The sequence below is a fragment of the Eschrichtius robustus genome, chromosome 19, assembly GCF_028021215.1.
Source record: "Eschrichtius robustus isolate mEscRob2 chromosome 19, mEscRob2.pri, whole genome shotgun sequence".
Classification (NCBI taxonomy): domain Eukaryota; kingdom Metazoa; phylum Chordata; class Mammalia; order Artiodactyla; family Eschrichtiidae; genus Eschrichtius; species Eschrichtius robustus.
The window spans coordinates 55145828-55160756 of NC_090842.1; the positions used below are offsets into that span (position 1 = coordinate 55145828).

General features: G+C 39.0%; 2 protein-coding genes across 4 annotated transcripts in view; one reads left to right on the forward strand and one right to left on the reverse strand.

Annotated features, from left to right (window-relative positions):
* LOC137753363 (zinc finger protein 790) overlaps positions 1 to 14929 on the forward strand; it is a 77678-nt gene that overhangs the window by 39737 nt on the left and 23012 nt on the right. For both annotated transcript variants that reach the window (XM_068528530.1, XM_068528527.1), the window contains exon 3: positions 5439 to 5782. The gene's annotated coding sequence lies outside the window, so the exon portion shown is untranslated. The remainder of the gene's footprint in view (positions 1 to 5438; positions 5783 to 14929) is intronic.
* LOC137753340 (zinc finger protein 345) overlaps positions 1 to 14929 on the reverse strand; it is a 186903-nt gene that overhangs the window by 6283 nt on the left and 165691 nt on the right. Inside the window, exons 1-2 of one of the 2 annotated variants that reach the window (XM_068528465.1) lie at positions 8620 to 8728; positions 7703 to 7775 (exon numbers count right to left, since the gene is read on the reverse strand). The exons of the other annotated variant lie outside the window; for it this stretch is intronic. The gene's annotated coding sequence lies outside the window, so the exon portion shown is untranslated. Of the gene's footprint in view, positions 1 to 7702; positions 7776 to 8619; positions 8729 to 14929 lie in introns of those variants that run through there. 2 annotated transcript variants of the gene reach the window in all.

The following is a 14929-nucleotide window of genomic DNA, read 5'->3' on the forward strand; positions in this document are numbered from 1 at the left end:
CCCAGATGAAACTGACAATCTTGAACCTCCAACTTGCTTTGGGCCTCTCTTACCAGTGGAAGAAGCTTGCAATCCAGTGTCTGGGAGACTAGCTTTCCTCTGACTGAAAACCCTATAATAACATCACCTGGAGCAGTACCTGAAAAGGCATGCTAATTCTCCTCATGACCCACCAGAACCATTCTGTTGCCACTAGACCTGTAACAAGGGTGCAACCTCAGCATGTTCCAGAGGAACAAGTAGATATTATGAGCCAGGAGGAAATAACTTACTATTAGTTTGCAAGGACTGCCAAACCAAAATACCACAGACTGGGTGATATAAACAACAGAAACTTATTTGCTCACAGTTCTGGAGATTAGAAGTCCAAGATCAAGGTGTCAGCAGGTTTGGTTTCTTTTGAGGCCTCTCTCCTTGGCTTGCAGATGGTTACTTTCTCACTGTGTTCTCACATGGTCTTTCCTCTGTGTGAGCATCCCTGGTGTCTCTTTGTGTGTCTAAATTTCCTCTCATATAAGGATACCAGTCAGATTGGTTTAGGATCCACCCTAACAGCCTCGTTTTAATCATCTCTTTTAAAACCCTGTCTCCAAATATAGTCACATTGTAAAGTACTGGGGGGTTAGAGCCTCAATATATGAATTTGGTGGGGGACACAATTCAGTGCACAATATTCACTAAAACAAAGGTTATGGGAGCACAGTGACACTACTCTATCTTTTTGTATAGTTTTAACGTTTGGAACCATGTTCATAAAGTCAAATAAACAAGAATATTGGCACAATATTCACTAAAACAAAGGTTATGGGAGCACAGTGACACTACTCTATCTTTTTGTATAGTTTTAACGTTTGGAACCATGTTCATAAAATCAAATGAACAAGAATGGATTAATATTAATTAAAAAATCAAACAGAATACAAAGGGAATAAATGAACCTAAAAGTATTTGAAATGAATAACATAACCACAATGAAGGAGCAGATTAAAAACTGAATCCAAGGGGCTTCCCTGGTGGTGCAGTGGTTAAGAATCCACCTGCCAATGCAGGGACACGGGTTCGAGCCCTGGCCCGGGAAGATCCCACATGCCGCGGAGCAACTAAGCCCATGCACTACAACTACTGAAGCCCGCACGCCTAGAGCCTGTACTCTGCAACAAGAGAAGCCACAGCAAGGAGAAGCCCGTGCACCGCAACGAAGAGTAGCCCCCACTCACCACAGCTAGAGAAAGCCCGTGCGCAGCAACGAAGACCCAAGGTAGCCAAAAATAAATAAAATTAAATCTTTAAAAAAAAAAAAAGACTAAAAAGAGACATGATAACTAAATTCAATGTGTGATCCTAGACTGTATCCTGGATAGCAAGTCAGGGAGAGAGGGTGTGATGTAAGTAGGATGAATTGGTACAAAGAATATTATTGAGACTAGCAAAAAATTTTGTATATGGACTGTTACATAACAGTATTGCACTGTTGTTTAAATTTCTTATTTTAGTGACTGTACTGTGGCTATGTAAGAGAATACTCTTGTTCTTAGGAAATAACACACTGAAGTGTTTAAGGGTAAAGAGGCAAATGTCTGCAACTTATTCTTAAATGGTTCAGATAAAATGTATGTATTGTGTATGTGTGTGTGTCCTCACATGCATATATAGAGACACAGAACAATTGCAAGTGCACACAGGAATGATAATACAAATGGGACAAAATGTAAACAATTGGTGAATCTGAGCAAAGAGTACCCAAGAATACTTGGTACTATTCTTGTAACTTTCCTGCAAGTTTGAAACTTAATCAAAATTTAAAAGTTACCCAAAACAAGACATATTCCTAAATAATTCTCATGTTAAATATGAAACTAAATAGAAATATAAAATACCTAGAAATGAAGTGAAAAGGAGATCAATACATGTAAAAAACCTGGACACAGGAAAGAAAATTACCCCCCAAAAAGAAAATTTAATAACATTAAACTCCTTTTAAAAAATAAAACTGATTTGAATTCAATACTGAAACAAAAGAATCTCAAAAAAAGCAGAAAAAAAATTAATGAAGATTTAAAATATGTAAGATTCACAAAAGTCAAACCTTGCTTTTGAAAAAAAATGAAGACTGCTGATTAAACACATATGTATACCATCTCCTTTAGGTTTTATCCCAAAACACCACTAAAATGACCAAACGGTGATATTTTCCTATTGTTGATTGCTGGTAAGGGCACAGGTATGACAGATACTACTGACTGCCCCCCTCAAAATCATCCCTCCCCTACTTCCTTGCTACAAGAATTTTTTTTCCATAGTTTTTTTTTCATCAGCTCCAGAAAATGAATCGTGATTTGCCTAGGCCAGTGGTTCTGAATTGATTGCTATTAGAATCAATTAGGTAGCTTTTTAAAAAATTCTAAAGCTTGAACCCCACTCCAGACCAATTAACTCTTAATGTTTTTCTTGTCATCTTGTAAGACTTTAAGTCATTAATTCTCAACTGTGGCAGCACACTAGAATTACCTGGTGATCTTTTAAAAATGATGACGTCCAGGTTATATCCCAGACCAATTAAATCAGAATCGCTGGGAGTGGGACCCAGACATCAGTAACATCAGTAAGGTTAAGAATAACCAGCTTAAATTAAATGAAATAATTAACTCTCTGTTCTGTTTGTTGCAGTTGTGTTTTTCTGCCTTATGCAGCCAAAAGTAACCTAACGGCAGTGGAAACACAGGTTCTAGCAGAGTGAGCTGGGTGTACTGGAAGTGTTTACTGAAGTTTAGAATATGTGTACTCTATTATCTCCATGATTTCATATTATAAAATATGGCCTTACATGAAGCAATTAAAATGAGCTCTATACTTAAGTGAACAATTCTCCACACAGAATAAAAAGCACAAACAGTAACAATAACTACAGAGTGACTACTAACTGACACTAAGTAAATGGGCAGGTCCTCTTTTAAGTGTTTTATGTAAACCAACTCAATCCTTGGACCCACTCTGTAATTCAGTTACTTTCCACATTTTGCAGGATACACTTATAATCCTTTTTATATAGAAATATTTTTAAGTGACAAAACAGTACCACATACACATTTACATGTGTATGCATGTAAAAGGATATTTAAAAAGGATAAATAATTAACTGAAAACAGTGGCTACCTTTGGGTACTTTGGGTAGATACCTTGGACTGGGGATTGTAGTTACATCAAACCTGAACCCCTTCATAACATACAAATTATTTTTATAACAAAATTATAATTATTAACTAAGTATAATTTAACTAAAAAAAAAAATTTAAAAAGGAAAGCACTAGCATTCGGCCTAAGGAGATGCTCATTGTTTATAATGGCAATAATTTGTAAGCAAACCATGTTCAAAAAAGGGGGCTTGGTAAAATGGCAACATGATAAGGCCATTGCAACTCATGGTAAAGATAAATGTGTAAAGACATGGACAGTTGTTCACAATGTATTGATATTCTGGCATGATAAAGACGGGTTACAGGTCAGTAGCCATAGTATGATCACATTTAGAAATGAATTATCAGTATTGACAGCAGTTGTCTTTAACTGACAGGATTACAGATAACTTTTGTTACTTATTTGTGCTTCTCTGTGTTTTACAAATTTGTTGTAATAAATAATTTTTTTGTAATGAAAGAAATAGAGAATACAGCTATCTTCAGAAAAGTGACATATTTGACCAAGTATTCAAAGATTTTAAAAAAGAAATGATCTAAACATGGCACAGATACAAGCACAGAGACATAAAATTTAAAAATTCAAATACATAATACAAACTATTTAAATAACATAACAACAGGTAGGCAATGCACAATGGAATACTAGTCAGCCATGAAAAATAATGAAATCTTGCCATTTGCAACCATGTGGATGGACCATGAGGGTATTACGTTAAGTGAAGTAAGACAGACAGAGAAAGAAAAATACCCTATGATCTCACTTATATGTGGAATTTAAACAAATAAGCAAACAAAAACCAAGCTCATAGATACAGAGAACAGATTGTTAGTTGCCAGAGACAGGGGGTGAGGGGGTGGGGTTGGGTGAAATGGGTAAAAGGGGTCAAAAGGTACAAACTTCCAGTTATAAAATAAATAAAGCTTGGGGACATAATGTACGGCATGGTGTAGAGTTAATAATACTGAATTGCATTTGAAAGTTGCTAAGAGAGTAAATCTTAAAATTCATAAGAAAAAAAATTGTAACTATGTATGGTGATGGATGTTAACTAGACTTACTGTGGTGATCATTTTGCAATACAGTTGACCCTTGAACAACATGGGTTTGAACTGAGTAGTTTTACTTATAAGCAGATTTATTTCAGTAGTAAATACTATAGTACTACAGGATCTGTGGTTGGTTAAATCCGAGAATGCAGATACAGAGGAACTATGGATGTGGAGGACCGACTATAAGTGATATGAAGATTTTTGATTGTGCAGAGTCAGTGCTCCTAACCTCCACATTAAGGGTCAACTGTATGTACAAATACTGAATCATTACATTGTACACCTGAAACAAATATAATGTTATATGTCGATTATACCTCAGCAATTAAAAAAAAAAAAAGATCTTTTGGGACCCACCAAAAGACTTTGGGACCCACCAAAAGACTTTTTAGGCAACCACTTTATACCATAATTGATTTAGAGGTCCCAAGAATGGGAAATAAAGGAGAGGGGAGCTAACATTTATTGAATTTCTGATGTGTACCAAATGTTCTACATATCTTATTTCACTCTCAACAACATTGAGAATGAGAACCTCTTGTTTACAGGTTAAACAGCTCGTAGGTGGTATAGCTGAGATCAGATGTCACATTTGATACTAGAATCCCTAATTTTTATACCATGTTACAGAGACTAGTAGTGTAGGTAAAATAACCTGAGGGATGATTTGTTTCTTTTTTTTCTGAGGGAGCCAATATTTAAACTAAAGTGTTAGTGAGAATAGATGGCAAAGAGGCAGAGGCAGAAACTGCCTGATGGAGGATAGTGCGGGGGAGGGGGTTGAGGGGGCTGGGGAAGAGAAGTGGAAAGAGTAGTTAAAAAAGAAATATAATATAGGGAGAACAGCAAAAGGTACCATACAAAACTGACTTGATTAGACAAGAATGTTATTAAAATAAAAATATTAGACAATAAATATCTACATCTGTATCTAAGTCTATATCTCGTTTTTATATCCCCTGCTTCCAAAAATGTATTTGAGGAGGCTAAGAATAAAGAAAAAATTTTAAATCATACACAAAGGTCATACATCATAGGTATTCAATGTCAAAAACCCAGGCTAAGATTATTACTACAATTGATCATTTCTGAAGTGCTCAAATTCCTGGCAGTCAATGCAAAAGGGAAATACTATATACGATGGATTAAATTATTCCTATTTGACAAGGACTATTTTTTTTTTTCTGGCAGCGCCTTGCGGTATGTGGGATCTTACTTCCCTGACCAGGGATTGAACCTGTGCCCCCTGCATCGGGAGCTCGGAGTCTTAACCACTGGACCACCAGGGAAGTCCCTGCCAAAGACTATTTACAGGAGATAATGAAGACCTTGATGAGAAACATGCAGAAAATGTAATATCAATTGAGAGATTCATGTTATTAGAAGATTCCCCAAATTTCTACTCACATAATTATAGACACAATGCAATTCAATCAAAATCCCAAAAGATGTTTGAGTGGAACCAAACTATTTCAAAAATGTATATGGAATGCAAAGAAACACAAACAGCCAAGACATTCTTGAGGAACAAGAAGGTAAGAGGACTTGCTCCAAATATTATAAAGTCACAGTGAATAAGATAGCAGAGTATTGCTGCAAGGGGAGACAAACAGAGCAATGGAACAAAACATAAAGTCCAGAAACAGATGTAGCCATAATGGTCACTTGATTTTTGACTACAATGGCACTGCAGCTCAGTGTAGAAAAGATGAACTTTTCAGTAAATGATACTGGAGCAACTGGATACTCACATGGGGGATAAAATGAAATTGAATCCCTACCCTACACAAATCAATTCCAGGTAGTGTAAAAACATACATGTTAAAGCTAAAAACTAGGAAGCTTTTAGAAGAGAACACAAGAAAATGTTCATTACCTTGAGTAGCAGAAAATTTCTTAAACAAGCACTAACTATTGAAAAAGATTTCATCACATTGAAATCCAAAACCTCTATTCACCCGAAGACACCAGAGTGAAAAACCAAGTCAGAGTAGAAGAAAATATTTGTCACATGTGCAACTGACAGTAAACTAAAATATAGAAGATACATATTATGTATATATATTTTATATATATATTCAACTGCTATAAATCAGTTAGAGAAAAACAACCCAGTTAAAAATTGGCAAAATATTTGAACAAGCATTTCACAAAAGAGGATATCCAGGCGGGCAAGAATTAGTGTTCAATTTCATTGATAATACAGGCATATCAATTAAATGTGATAACACTAGATATCTACCAAATTGGCAAAAATTTTAAAGTGTGACGATGCCAAGAGCTGGCATGACTGTGAAACAAAAGGAGCCTTTTTAAACTGCTGATTCAAGTAAAAAACTTGCATAGTATATTTAGAGAACAGTCCAGCACTGTCTAGTAAAATTGAAGATGCGCAAACCCTATCCCTCAACAATTTAATTACAATTTTAGTATATATATTAAAGAAATACAAGCACATGTGTACCAAAATATGTGCACAAAACATTTGTAGTCACATTGCTTATAGCAGCCAAAAACTAGAAGCAAGTCAAATGTCCATGAAGAGTAGAATAGATAAGTAGTAAATTGATACTATTATACAAGATAGTATATAGAGGGCAATGGAAAAAAATGAACTGTAATTATAGGAAATATGAATGAAGCTCACAAACGTTTTTCATGAAAAAAGACACAAAAGAATGTCTATTCATACAAAGATAGAAAACAGACAAAAACTAAATCTATGTGGTTTTGGAATTCATATCAAAGCTCTAATGAAAGACAAAGAAATGATCACAGTGGTTATCATCAGAAGAGCATAATTGTTTGTGATTGTGGAGGGGTACATCAGAGGCTGCTTTAGAGATGGCTGTATTCTTTTTCTTGACCTGGGTATTCCTTACATCGGTCTTTATAATTATTTGCACAAATGGGTGTTAAATGCCATTTCTGTATCTAATTTGAAAGAAAAAAAAAGACATAGGCATTCAAATAAATATGCACCTCTAAAAATGTTTCCAATATTATGTGTGGAAATACTTAAATATAATTTTATGTGAAAATGTAGGCTATAAAACGGTAAATGCTGAATAAAATCAATTTTTAAATATCACACTTTATATATGTACATAAAACATACTGGGAAGAAATTATCAAAAAGTTAGCATTGGTTTTAACTGGGAATTTAAATTTTCTTCATTAGGAATTGCTGTACTTTTGAAATTATTTATGATAATTTCACTTTTATAATAAAAAATATATTTTTAAGAGAGCATAAAGAAAAATTAAAACATTTGTCAAATTAGGAAGAGAAAGTCACGTGTGTGGGTTGGGGTTTGGAGCAAATCACATTTCTCAAGGGAAAAATTCCATAGATCAGGTCACCTGACAGGCAAGAATTTTCAAGAGAAGGAAAGCAAGTCATATCCTGACATAGAAAAGAGGATTTCAGGAAACAAGGGGAAACGACAAGCTACCTTGCAGGTGCCTTGTGGATGTTCAACAGCCATTCTTTACTCCACTCTGGAAGACTCTGCAAGCAGAGAAGAGCTGGAGAAAGAGAAAGGAGTCAGGAAAAACCAGGCTCTTCTGGGAGCCCAAGTCAACCTACCACCCACCACCTACAGATATTAGGTCAGACAAGTCTTGGGCGTCCTGCTCAATACCAGCATTACAGACAAGCACGGTCATTTGCAGTTCTGGGCAGAATGTGTTCCTGAGCTCACAGAGGTCTCCTGGTAACAGAGCGCTGGAGTCACAAAGGCACAGACAAAGGCGCCCCACACCTACAGTGCTATATGGATACATAATCATAGGAACTCACACCACGGGCACACAGGCACCACAGACCTCAACAAAATGGGCTGCAGACGGCCACGCAATCATACACACCCCGGGGACAGTCAGTCACAATCGCAGTCATAGGCACCCCCACGTACTCACATTCCCAGTGACATACATTATGGGGGCACAATGACAAATTCACACGCACCCTACCACCAACAATATCACACACACACACACACCAAGGGGAAACAGTCACAAATCTCACAGTTAAGCCATCCCACACCCACGGCTCAGCAAATGATCATAAATACACACACACACACACACCAAGTGTATACACAGTTTTACAACCGCGGTCAAGGAACCTCACACTCGCAAACAGTGCCACACCCGGTCACACAATTAAACCCCCATCACACTTGCACAATCAAAACCACAATCAAGCCCGTCTCCCGCCCTCACAGTTTGGTACAAGGTCACACAGACACAGAGACACAACCACAATCAGACACACACTCCTCACGATCTCCCCTTCCCAGCTGGCTCCCGTAGAGGCCGAAGGTTCCAGACACTCCCGGCTCCAACCCCGGGCTCCAGGCCATCTCACCTACGACTCCTCCGGTCTGGTCAGCACCGCTTCACTCTACTTGAAACAAATAGAGCCCAACACCTCACACAGTACCCTGAGGCCGTTTGCCTCAGCCCGTCAGAAAATCCCGTCCACTCCTCAGGAGAAGATCTAGTTCTCGCGGGAGGGAGCACTAGGCCTAGAAGCCTCTGGGAGATGTAGTCCAGAAAGCGACAGGCTGCTAAAAGCTATCTCCTCTTCATCTTGATTCCCCCTGGCCGCGGAAGCCTGGATCCGGCAGCGCACCTGAGGCTTCCGCGAGTCTCAGCTGACAAGAACTCCCTCGACCAAACTTTAGTCAAGTCGACTGCGCTGACTCCATCACCCTGCCCACTGGCTATAAATCTCCAGCTACTGTTACATACCCAGTTGAGTTCAATCTCTCTTCCCTATTGCGATAGTCTTTATAATAAAGTCTTCCTTATCTGTTTACCTTGTCTGGTGCAACTTCTTTGACACATCCCAGCCTCAGGTTGCGGTTCTTTCAGGTTTTGGCGCTCACCCTGCAACATCCTGGGCCTCACGGCCTCCTGGGAAATGTAGTCCAGGACTTTGCCAGCGGCGGAGTGGACCCGGCCAAGATAGACTGCGTTCCCTAGGCGCTGAGGCGGTACGTGGCCTCAGTTAAATGCCCAGGAGGCTGCTAAGAATTGCGCTTTGCCCTGGGAGCGTGCAGATGCCTAGAGGCAAGCTGCTGCGGAAAGTGTCGGGGAGCCAGAAGGGCGAACCCGAATGCGGGACGTGAGTGTCTGGGACCAAAGCAGCCTAAAGAGTTTGAAGGGGAGAAATCCACAAGCCCAATCACGTATGCGAGAGTGGGTGAAGGAGAGCCCGAATGTGAGACCGTGATGAGATTGCGTGTGTGACTACATTTAGGGGTTAGTTGAACGGAAGAGAGACTGCATGCAGGTAAAATTGATGAGTGTGAGAGAGAGGTGGGATCAAGATTATAAGTGGCTTTGTAAGGATGGAGGGTCATATTGTGGGCTTGTGTGGTTGGGAGTAATTGTGTGTGTGTGTGTCTGTGTGTGCGTGGTAGGGCAAGATTGTGTGTGTATGAAAGTATGTGTGTCATCACGTAATTGTGGGCCACTGCATGGGTGGCTGAGATAGTGGAGGAATCTGAATCCTCTCAGCCTCATTTCCTCTTCAAACTGAGATAATAGGATATGTCTTCCCGCAGATTCAATTTTAAGGAGAAAAAGCTCCCTGTTGATATAATAAATAACTTATACCATTTTAATATAAACACTTAAGATTCCAAACATTTTGTTCTGGAATAGAATACTGAATCAGTATGGCTTTTTTTTTTTTTTTTTTTTTTTTATTTTTGCTGTGTTGGGTCTTCGTTTCTGTGCGAGGGCTTTCTCTAGTTGCGGCGAGCGGGGGCCACTCTTCATCGCGGTGCGCGGGCCTCTCACTATCGCGGCCTCTGTTGTTGCGGAGCACAGGCTCCAGATGCGCAGGCTCAGTGGTTGTGGCTCACGGGCCCAGTTGCTCCGCAGCATGTGAGATCTTCCCAGACCAGAGCTCGAACCCGTGTTCCCTGCATTGGCAGGCAGATTCTCAACCACTGAGCCACCAGGGAAGCCCCAGTATGGCTTTTTAAACAGGGTGTTTTTTATTATGGGGGTGCCTGTTTTGGGTTATGTCCACAAACTTATCCCCAGACGTTTTTCTCTTCTCTGTTCCTTGGGAGACATTGATGAGGTAAATATTCAGAGATGTGATTGTTCAGTTCAACCAGGAGGCTCAGCCACAATTAAAAGATGTTTAGAGGAAGTTGTGTAGGTATATGATGCTGGAGAACTAGAGCAACATAGCCACATTAGGTATGGATAGCTTCTCCATATAATCCAACTTTTGAAAGTAAAGTGACATCTCTGATATATTTAGAATCTTTACATGGCATAATGGTTTCAGCTTTGAGATGTAGGCTTCAGATATTCTCGAGCCCTCTGTGACATGATTGTATATGCTCAACTTTTAAGGCAAAAGGTTATTTACTTTGTTCCTCTTTATATGGTAACTTCCTTAAAGGCCCAAGGTCAGTCTGAGTTTGGAGATGGTGCTTGAATTCAAGCCTTTTGTGATTTTCCTATATACAGGCTCTCACGTCACCAAACTGCATGAAATCTTCAAGTTGGGACAAGAAGATAGGCCATGGGTGGTGAGTAGAAGAAATGAAAAGGAGTGGGAGACTTTTCTGTACAAATGAGTGAGTGGGAGCCAGGCAGATGTGCCTGGGACAAGGGAGAGCACAGATAGATGTTCAGTGAGGGAATTTACACCATAAAATGTTTTCCAGGTTTTGCTAAGACCCTACTCTTCTTGAGTTTTAGTTGATGTGAATCCTTCACTCATCATTCTTCCTCTATCAGTGCCCTCTTTATTTAAGCAGATCCTAGAGGACCATATTCTCTTCATTCTCATAGCCTACATATGCAGTCAGTCCTTCATACATCTGCAGTCTTTGAAGACTCATTGTTTCACGCTGCTGTTTCTTCTTATTACATTCCATTTTCTATCTTTCCATTGCTAAAAGCTTCAGGGTTATAGTTTACCATAGTTTACCATTGACTTCCCACAGTCATATTTCAGGAATCTCCATTACCATGAGAAGCTGCTAGCTTAGAAATCATTACTACTTTCCTCTTAGCTCCCCTCTCTGCCAAGTCTTTTATTTCATAATTGTTTTTAAAGGAATCATCTCATCGATTTTAAAAATTTAAATAAGGTTATAGTGAAAAAAGAAGTCTCCCTTTCAGTATTTCTCTTCTCCACATGCATCTATGGTGACTAGTTTCTTATGTTAACTACTTTGAGTTATTCTATGATTATACCAACATATCTGTATATATAACATCTTTATTTTTCACAAAGGTTAGTATAGTATAAAGCACCTTGTTTTTTACTCACTAGTATTTCTTAGAAGACATTCCATATTAATATATATTTCTTATTCTTTCTTATGATGGTATAATGCTTTATGGTTGGGGAAATGTCATACTTTAATACTATGTTAGTGAATTTTTAGGATGTTTTCAGGTTTATGCAATTTTGGAATGAAATCCTTATATATTCAGCTTTGCACAGATGTGCATGTGCATCTTTCGATTTCTTCTAAGAAGTGCTGGGTCAGAGGTTATGTATAAGTATTTGCAGTCCACAAAAGATGAATCACTTTCCATTTCCACCAAAAAATTTATGAAAGTGCCTATTTCCTGTTGCTGTCAAAATGTATTTCTTCATTCAGCAGGTATTTATGGAGCCCTTTATCTGTGCCAGGTGCTGTTCTAAGCCCTAGGAAAGCATCAGTGAACAAAATGGTCCAAATTTCCTGTCCTCAAGGAGTTTACATTCTAGTCTGGGAAAGTGACCAGTGAACGTGTAAATGAAGTATATAGTGTTCCAGATAAAGGTAAGATCTGTAGAGAAAAATGAAGCTTGGAAATAGGATAGTGAGTGACAAGGGGGTTGTGATTTTAAGTAGAATGGTTAGGAAAAGCCTTCCTAAGAAGAAAATATTTGAGCAAAAACAAAAGGAAGAAGCAGTGACATTTGAAGATATTTGGATAAAGAGCATTATAAGCAGAGAAAACAGCTAAACATAAATGCCATAAGTTAGATACAAGCCTGGTGTATCCAAGGAGCAGCAAGTAGGCCAGCATGACAAAGTAGAGAGTAGTAGATGAGGTGAAAGAGCTAATGAGAGGACAGATTATGTAAGGCCTTGGAGAATATTTTAAGAAGTTTGGTTAGTCTTAGCAAGATGTAAAAGCAATAGTGGGTTTTGAACAGAAGAGTGACATGATCTTATATTTAAAAGACATCATTTGGGGTGCTGAGTAGAGAGTAGGGTGTAGGGGGACAAAAAAGGAAGCAGGGAAACTAGCCAGTGGGCTGTTGGAATAATCCAGGTAAGAGATGATAATGATGACTCGGTGTAGGGTGATAGCAGTGGTAGTTAGGAGAAATAGTTGGATTCTAGATATATTTTGAAGATAGAGCTAAATGGATCCGGTAATAGATTTGATGTGTGATATGAGAGAAAGAGAGGAACCTAGGCCAACCCAAATATTGCAGCCCAAGAAACTAGAAGAACAGAATTGTCATTTACTAAGATAAAACTATAGAATGAGCAAGTTTTAGGGGGTAGATCAGGAGTTTGGTCTTTGCTCTGCTAAACCACTGAGATCAGTGAGATAAGAGGAGAATTCTAAGGAAATCTATTAGGATAAAACTAAATATAGTAACAGGTTGTTCTGGGTTGAATGGTGACACCCCAGAGATATGTCCACATCCTAACCCCCATAGACCTGTGAATGTGACCTTATTTGGAAAAAAGGGTCTTTACAGATGTAATTAAGTTAAGGATCGCTAGCTGAGATTATCCCGAATTATCTGGATGTGACCTAAATCCACTTACAATAGACAGAAGATGAGAAGATATAGAAGAAGGCTGTGTGAGGGCAGAGGCAGAGATTGAAGTTATGCAGCAAAAAGCTAAGAACACCTGAGTCTAGTTCTGATTGTTGCTTTGTGTTTTGGGAGCGTCTTGATTTTTCTTGCCTTTTCATATGCCTTGAAAGTTTTTGTTGTTGTTGAAAGCCAGACATTTTGTTTAGGACAGTAGTGTGCAGAAAAGGATTAACATAGCAGACCTGAGACTTCTTATCCTTAGAAAGGCCTGCTTGAAGTTTGGCCCTTGGCTTGCAACTAGAACTTGGATTTTGAGAAGATTCCCATTATCCTCACTGAAAAGGATGGCTTACTATGCCTAAAGTGTTTGTGCAAACAATATAATTTATGCTGAATACCTGCTTTCCTTCTGAGAGTCTGAAATTCTGGTATGTGCCAGGCAGAGACTGCCTATGTGACTAGGCCCCAATAAAAACCCTAGGTACTGAATTTCTAATGAGCTTCCCTGGTTGGTACCATTTCACATGTATTGTCACAACTCGTTGCTGGGGGAATTAATGGGCTGTGTAACTCTACTGGGAAAGGATCCTTGGAAACATGTGGCTGGTTTTTCCTGGACTTTGCCCAATGCACCTTTTCTTTTTTGCTGATTTTGCTTTGTATTGTTTTGCTGTGAGTTCTCCCAGTGAATCATTGAACCTTGGAGGAAGGGTTGATCTTGGGGTCCTGCAACACCATAGTAACTGAGGAAAATAGTTTTTATGCCTGAATAGGGGCATACATTTACTTCTGCAAAGCCTTTAGTGTGGAGTTTTGAGTTAATCCAGTTAGGAGTTTTAACAACTAAGCAAGGTAAGAGAGTCATACAATTTGATTGCATTTATGTAAATTTCAAAGATAGATAAGTGACAAACCAAGATATTATTACATTAACAATCAGGATAGTGGTCAGCTGGGGTCTGAGGGGTCAGAAATGATCATATGGGGTGGGCGTTTCTTCTTGAGGTACCCACAATTGTCATGGTACGAACGCGGGTTGGAAAAGAATTTCCAGACACAAGGCAGAATGAAAAGAAGATAGAATTTTTTAGAGGGAAGGGGCGCTGCCAGAACAGCGGGGCGACTTCCTGATAGCCAGGGAGAGTCGACCCCGAGCAAGGGTTACTGGTCTGTTTTTATAGCCAGGGAACAAAGGAACCTGCGAGTCATCTGCTGATTGGGCAGGGTATGTATACTTTCAGTGTGCAGAGCGTGAGAAGAACAGGACAAATATCTTTCCTTATATGGGATGGGAAAGGGACAGGGCATGCTGCTTGGGAGGGCTCTGGGACATTGTAATGGTCGCAGTGGGACAGAGTGATAAGAGTCTTGTAACTCTTTGTTCCGGCAATGTTGGCCCTTTGAGTTTATCTTGTTCTTTGTCCTTGGAGCACAACAATGTACTGTTTCTTCCCTTGTATGGCGTTACACTGAACTTACACATTCTATGCAGTTTTCTTCAGGTGTTTTCTATTTCACAATAAAAAAAATTTAAAAAATATTTAAAGGTTACCTGATGATTTTGAAAATATTGAAAAAATTACTCCTCCATCAGAAAGTTTAGATATACATCTAAATGACAAGCACATAGGAAAGGACACAAATGAGAAAAGCTGGCAAGTATTAACTTCAGCAAAAAGAATGGCTCAGACATGAATAACATTTACACAATACTAATGTAACCATGAACATTAATTTAAACCACTTAAGGGTAATTGGAATAAGGTATTTGTCTGCTGATGCGAAGGATATTACACCTGGGTTCAAGGAGGAGCTCCAATTGCTTCACAGACAGGGGACACCCCTCCCCCTCTCCCGAGTGGTGCCC